Source organism: Bombina bombina, chromosome 7 (genome assembly GCF_027579735.1).
Source record: "Bombina bombina isolate aBomBom1 chromosome 7, aBomBom1.pri, whole genome shotgun sequence".
NCBI lineage: Eukaryota > Metazoa > Chordata > Amphibia > Anura > Bombinatoridae > Bombina > Bombina bombina.
Window position 1 is genome coordinate 36914669 of NC_069505.1, and position 8767 is coordinate 36923435.

Sequence of the window (8767 nt, forward strand, 5' to 3'; positions counted from 1 at the left end):
TTCAATAAACCTTAAAGGGACGTTATACTTAATATTGAATTACTACTTAATTAATTATAACAAAATCATTTTCCAGTACACATTTATTATTTATTTTGCTTACTTTTGCTGTAAAAAAATATGCTAGTCCCAAACTCCCTTGCGTGTAGGATAATGTTTCATTAGAATTTTTTTAGTACTAATCACTAGACATAAGTGTATATTATACCTGTACTAATCACTAGACATAAGTGTATATTATACATGTACTAATCAGTAGACATAAGTGTATATTATACATGTACTAATCAGTAGACATAAGTGTATATTATACATGTACTAATCAGTAGACATAAGTGTATATTATACATGTACTAATCACTAGACATAAGTGTATATTATACATGTACTAATCACTAGACATAAGTGTATATTATACATGTACTAATTACTAGACATAAGTGTATATTATACATGTACTAATCAGTAGACATAAGTGTATATTATACATGTACTAATCAGTAGACATAAGTGTATATTATACATGTACTAATCAGTAGACATAAGTGTATATTATACATGTACTAATCACTAGACATAAGTGTATATTATACAGGTACTAATCACTAGACATAAGTGTTTATTATACATGTAATAATCAATATACATAAGTGTATATTATACATATACTAATCACTAGACATAAGTGTATATTATACATATACTAATCACTAGACATAAGTGTATATTATACAGGTACTAATCACTAGATATAAGTGTATATTATACATATACTAATCACTAGACATAAGTGTATATTATACATGCACTAATCACTAGACATAAGTGTATATTATACATGCACTAATCACTAGACATAAGTGTATATTATACCTGTACTAATCACTAGACATAAGTGTATATTATACAGGTACTAATCACTAGATATAAGTGTATATTATACATATACTAATCACTAGACATAAGTGTATATTATACATGCACTAATCACTAGACATAAGTGTATATTATGCATGTGCTAATCACTAGACATAAGTGTATATTATACATGTACTAATTACTAGACATAACTGAATATTATACATGTACTAATCACTAGACATAAGTGTATATTATACATGCACTAATCACTAGACATAAGTGTATATTATACATGTACTAATTACTAGACATAAGTGTTTATTATACATGTACTAATCACTAGAGATAAGTGTATATTATACATGTACTAATCACTAGACATAAGTGTATATTATACATGTACTAATTACTAGACATAACTGTATATTATACATGTACTAATCACTAGACATAAGTGTTTATTATACATGTACTAATCACTAGAGATAAGTGTATATTATACATGTACTAATTACTAGACATAACTGTATATTATACATGTACTAATCACTAGACATAAGTGTTTATTATACATGTACTAATCACTAGAGATAAGTGTATATTATACATGTACTAATTACTAGACATAACTGAATATTATACATGCACTAATCACTAGACATAAGTGTATATTATACATGCACTAATCACTAGACATAAGTGTATATTATACATGTACTAATCACTAGACATAAGTGTATATTATACATGTACTAATCACTAGAGATAAGTGTATATTATACAGGTACTAATCACTAGAGATAAGTGTATATTATACATGTACTAATTACTAGACATAAGTGTTTATTATACATGTACTAATCACTAGAGATAAGTGTATATTATACATATACTAATCACTAGACATAAGTGTATATTATACATGTACTAATCACTAGAGATAAGTGTATATTATACAGGTACTAATCACTAGAGATAAGTGTATATTATACAGGTACTAATCACTAGACATAAGTGTATATTATACATGTACTAATCACTAGAGATAAGTGTATATTATACAGGTACTAATCACTAGAGATAAGTGTATATTATACATGTACTAATCACTAGACATAAGTGTATATTATACATGTACTAATCACTAGACATAAGTGTATATTATACATGTACTAATCACTAGACATAAGTGTATATTATACATGTACTAATCACTAGACATAAGTATATATTATACATGTACTAATTACTAGACATAAGTGTTTATTATACCTGTACTAATCACTAGACATAACTGTATATTATACCTGTACTAATCACTAGACATAAGTGTATATTATACATGTACTAATCACTAGACATAACTGTATATTATACATGCACTAATCACTAGACATAAGTGTTTATTATACATGCACTAATCACTAGACATAAGTGTATATTATACATGCACTAATCACTAGACATAAGTGTTTATTATACATGTACTAATCACTAGAGATAAGTGTATATTATACAGGTACTAATCACTAGAGATAAGTGTATATTATACATGTACTAATTACTAGACATAACTGTATATTATACATGTACTAATCACTAGACATAAGTGTATATTATACATGTACTAATCACTAGACATAAGTGTATATTATACATGTACTAATCACTAGACATAAGTGTATATTATACCTGTACTAATCACTAGACATAAGTGTATATTATACATGCACTAATCACTAGACATAAGTGTTTATTATACATGTACTAATCACTAGAGATAAGTGTATATTATACATGTACTAATCACTAGAGATAAGTGTATATTATACATGTACTAATCACTAGACATAAGTGTATATTATACATGTACTAATCACTAGAGATAAGTGTATATTATACATGCACTAATCACTAGACATAAGTGTATATTATACGTGTACTAATCACTAGACATAAGTGTATATTATACATGCACTAATCACTAGACATAAGTGTATATTATACATGTACTAATCACTAGACATAACTGTATATTATACATGTACTAATCACTAGACATAGGTGTATATTATACATGTACTAATCACTAGACATAAGTGTATATTATACATGTACTAATCACTAGACATAAGAGTGTATTATACATGCACTAATCACTAGACATAAGTGTATATTATACATGTACTAATCACTAGACATAAGTGTATATTATACCTGTACTAATCACTAGACATAAGTGTATATTATACAGGTACTAATCACTAGACATAACTGTATATTATACATGCACTAATCACTAGACATAAGTGTATATTATACATGTACTAATCACTAGACATAAGTGTATATTATACCTGTACTAATCACTAGACATAAGTGTATATTATACATGTACTAATCACTAGAGATAAGTGTATATTATACAGGTACTAATCACTAGACATAGGTGTATATTATACAGGTACTAATCACTAGACATAAGTGTATATTATACATGTACTAATCACTAGACATAAGTGTATATTATACCTGTACTGATCACTAGATATAACTGTATATTATACCTGTACTGATCACTAGACATAACTGTATATTATACCTGTACTAATCACTAGACATAACTGTATATTATACCTGTACTAATCACTAGGCATAGGTGTATATTATACATGTACTAATCACTAGACATAACTGTATATTATACATGTACTAATTACTAGACATAAGTGTATATTATACATGTACTAATTACTAGACATAACTGTATATTATACATGTACTAATTACTAGACATAAGTGTATATTATACATGTACTAATTACTAGACATAAGTGTATATTATACATGTACTAATCACTAGACATAAGTGTTTATTATACATGTACTAATCACTAGACATAAGTGTATATTATACATGTACTAATTACTAGACATAAGTGTATATTATACATGTACTAATTACTAGACATAAGTGTATATTATACATGTACTAATCACTAGACATAACTGTATATTATACAGGTACTAATCACTAGAGATAAGTGTATATTATACATGCACTAATTACTAGACATAAGTGTATATTATACATGTACTAATCACTAGACATAAGTGTATATTATACATGCACTAATTACTAGACATAAGTGTATATTATACATGTACTAATCACTAGACATAAGTGTATATTATACATGCACTAATCACTAGACATAAGTGTATATTATGCATGTACTAATCACTAGACATAAGTGTATATTATACATGTACTAATCACTAGACATAAGTGTATATTATACCTGTACTAATCAGTAGACATAAGTGTATATTATACATGTACTAATCAGTAGACATAAGTGTATATTATACATGTACTAATCACTAGACATAAGTGTTTATTATACATGTACTAATTACTAGACATAAGTGTATATTATACATGCACTAATTACTAGACATAAGTGTATATTATACATGTACTAATCACTAGACATAAGTGTATATTATACATGTACTAATCCCTAGACATAAGTGTATATTATACATGCACTAATCACTAGACATAAGTGTATATTATACAGGTACTAATCACTAGACATAAGTGTATATTATACATGTACTAATCACTAGACATAAGTGTATATTATACATGCACTAATCACTAGACATAAGTGTATATTATACATATACTAATCACTAGACATAACTGTATATTATACCTGTACTAATCACTAGACATAAGTGTATATTATACATGTACTAATCACTAGACATAAGTGTATATTATACATGCACTAATCACTAGACATAAGTGTATATTATACATATACTAATCACTAGACATAACTGTATATTATACCTGTACTAATCACTAGACATAAGTGTATATTATACATGTACTAATCACTAGACATAAGTGTATATTATACATGTACTAATCACTAGAGATAAGTGTATATTATACATGCACTAATCACTAGACATAAGTGTATATTATACCTGTACTAATCACTAGACATAAGTGTATATTATACATGTACTAATCACTAGACATAAGTGTATATTATACATGCACTAATCACTAGACATAAGTGTATATTATACATGTACTAATCACTAGACATAAGTGTATATTATACATGTACTAATCACTAGACATAAGTGTATATTATACATGTACTAATCACTAGACATAAGTGTATATTATACATGTACTAATTACTAGACATAAGTGTATATTATACAGGTACTAATCACTAGATATAAGTGTATATTATACATGTACTAATTACTAGACATAAGTGTATATTATACAGGTACTAATCACTAGATATAAGCAGACATCCCAAGTCTCCCTGAAGTTCAGGGAGTCTCCCTGATTCTAATAGTGGCTCCCTGATGCCAGCAAATGGAGTGCAATCTCCCTGAAACTCCAAAACTATGATCCAATGTGGCCCAAATCCGGAAAAGTGTTTCTTTAAGGAATGCCTTTAGTTCCTGGGACAATATAGATATATACCCTCAAACCATGCATCAGTAACCAAAAAGCCCCCACTCATTTTAATAAAAATAAAACACAAATACTACCTTATTTACTGCACGTAAATTAACTTCGTATTCGAAAATATTTGAGCATTCAACAAACGTATGATCACTGGAAAATAGGTTTGTTGTAAATGGTTGTGCAATAAAGCTACTTTTTTGTTTTAATGTGACTTTAGTGGGAAGCTACTTTAATGATAAGTCTCTTATTTAGGGTTTCAAGTTGTCCAATATATAACTGAGAGGAGGGGCGCAGTAGCAGGAGAAGCCACCTCCCCGAAATGAGTTTTTGCAGGTTGGGATGTCTGCATAAGTGTATATTATAAAATGAAAATGATTAGTAGTCAGCGCCAGGAGAGAAAAGCACACAAACTCACTATAAAAACGGCCACCTAACAGGGTCGTACAGATAAATAAATAAACTAATAGTGGGGACATAGGAGCGCCACCCAAAGGGGGCTTAAGTGTGCTGGTGGAAAGCTGGGCCCAAATAGATTATCAATATGGGTGTGTAATGGCTAAAAAACAACACATAGTACTGTATTACTAAAGAGCGTAGAAATAGTACTGTATTAATAACACATAATACTGTTTTAGTATGGAGCGTAGAAATAGTACTGTATTAATAACACATAATACTGTATTAGTAAGGAGCGTAGAAATAGTACTGTATTAATAACACATAATACTGTATTACTAAAGAGCGTAGAAATAGTACTGTATTAATAACACATAATACTGTATTACTAAAGAGCGTAGAAGTACTGTATTAATAACACATAATACTGTATTAGTAAGGAGCGTAGAAATAGTACTGTATTAATAACACATAATACTGTATTACTAAAGAGCGTAGAAATAGTACTGTATTAATAACACATAATACTGTATTAGTAAGGAGCGTAGAAATAGTACTGTATTAATAACACATAATACTGTATTAGTAAGGAGTGTAGAAATAGTACTGTATTAATAACACATAATACTGTATTACTAAAGAGCGTAGAAATAGTACTGTATTAATAACACATAATACTGTATTAGTAAGGAGCGTAGAAATAGTACTGTATTAATAACACATAATACTGTATTAGTAAGGAGTGTAGAAATAGTACTGTAATAATAACACATAATACTGTTTTAGTATGGAGCGTAGAAATAGTACTGTATTAATAACACATAATACTGTATTAGTAAGGAGCGTAGAAATAGTACTGTATTAATAACACATAATACTGTATTACTAAAGAGCGTAGAAATAGTACTGTATTAATAACACATAGTACTGTATTAGTAAGGAGTGTAGAAATAGTACTGTATTAATAACACATAATACTGTATTACTAAAGAGCGTAGAAATAGTACTGTATTAATAACACATAGTACTGTATTAGTAAGGAGCGTAGAAATAGTACTGTATTAATAACACATAATACTGTATTACTAAAGAGCGTAGAAATAGTACTGTATTAATAACACATAATACTGTATTACTAAAGAGCGTAGAAGTACTGTATTAATAACACATAATACTGTATTAGTAAGGAGCGTAGAAATAGTACTGTATTAATAACACATAATACTGTATTACTAAAGAGCGTAGAAATAGTACTGTATTAATAACACATAATACTGTATTAGTAAGGAGCGTAGAAATAGTACTGTATTAATAACACATAATACTGTATTAGTAAGGAGTGTAGAAATAGTACTGTATTAATAACACATAATACTGTATTACTAAAGAGCGTAGAAATAGTACTGTATTAATAACACATAATACTGTATTAGTAAGGAGCGTAGAAATAGTACTGTATTAATAACACATAATACTGTATTAGTAAGGAGTGTAGAAATAGTACTGTAATAATAACACATAATACTGTTTTAGTATGGAGCGTAGAAATAGTACTGTATTAATAACACATAATACTGTATTAGTAAGGAGCGTAGAAATAGTACTGTATTAATAACACATAATACTGTATTACTAAAGAGCGTAGAAATAGTACTGTATTAATAACACATAGTACTGTATTAGTAAGGAGTGTAGAAATAGTACTGTATTAATAACACATAATACTGTATTAGTAAGGAGTGTAGAAATAGTACTGTATTAATAACACATAATACTGTATTAGTAAGGAGTGTAGAAATAGTACTGTATTAATAACACATAATACTGTATTAGTAAGGAGCGTAGAAATAGTACTGTATTAATAACACATAATACTGTATTACTAAAGAGCGTAGAAATAGTACTGTATTAATAACACATAGTACTGTATTAGTAAGGAGTGTAGAAATAGTACTGTATTAATAACACATAATACTGTATTAGTAAGGAGTGTAGAAATAGTACTGTATTAATAACACATAATACTGTATTAGTAAGGAGTGTAGAAATAGTACTGTATTAATAACACATAGTACTGTATTAGTAAGGAGCGTAGAAATAGTACTGTATTAATAACACATAATACTGTATTAGTAAGGAGTGTAGAAATAGTACTGTATTAATAACACATAATACTGTATTAGTAAGGAGTGTAGAAATAGTACTGTATTAATAACACATAATACTGTATTAGTAAGGAGTGTAGAAATAGTACTGTATTAATAACACATAATACTGTATTAGTAAGGAGTGTAGAAATAGTACTGTATTAATAACACATAATACTGTATTAGTAAGGAGTGTAGAAATAGTACTGTATTAATAACACATAATACTGTATTACTAAAGAGCGTAGAAATAGTACTGTATTAATAACACATAATACTGTATTAGTAAGGAGTGTAGAAATAGTACTGTATTAATAACACATAATACTGTATTAGAAAGGAGCGTAGAAATAGTACTGTATTAATAACACATAATACTGTATTACTAAAGAGCGTAGAAATAGTACTGTATTAATAACACATAATACTGTATTACTAAAGAGCGTAGAAATAGTACTGTATTAATAACACATAATACTGTATTACTAAAGAGCGTAGAAATAGTACTGTATTAATAACACATAGTACTGTATTAGTAAGGAGTGTAGAAATAGTACTGTATTAATAACACATAATACTGTATTAGTAAGGAGCGTAGAAATAGTACTGTATTAATAACACATAGTACTGTATTACTAAAGAGCGTAGAAATAGTACTGTAATAATAACACATAATACAGTTTTAGTATGGAGCGTAGAAATAGTACTGTATTAATAACACATAATACTGTATTACTAAAGAGCGTAGAAGTACTGTATTAATAACACATAATACTGTATTAGTAAGGAGCGTAGAAATAGTACTGTATTAATAACACATAATACTGTATTACTAAAGAGCGTAGAAATAGTACTG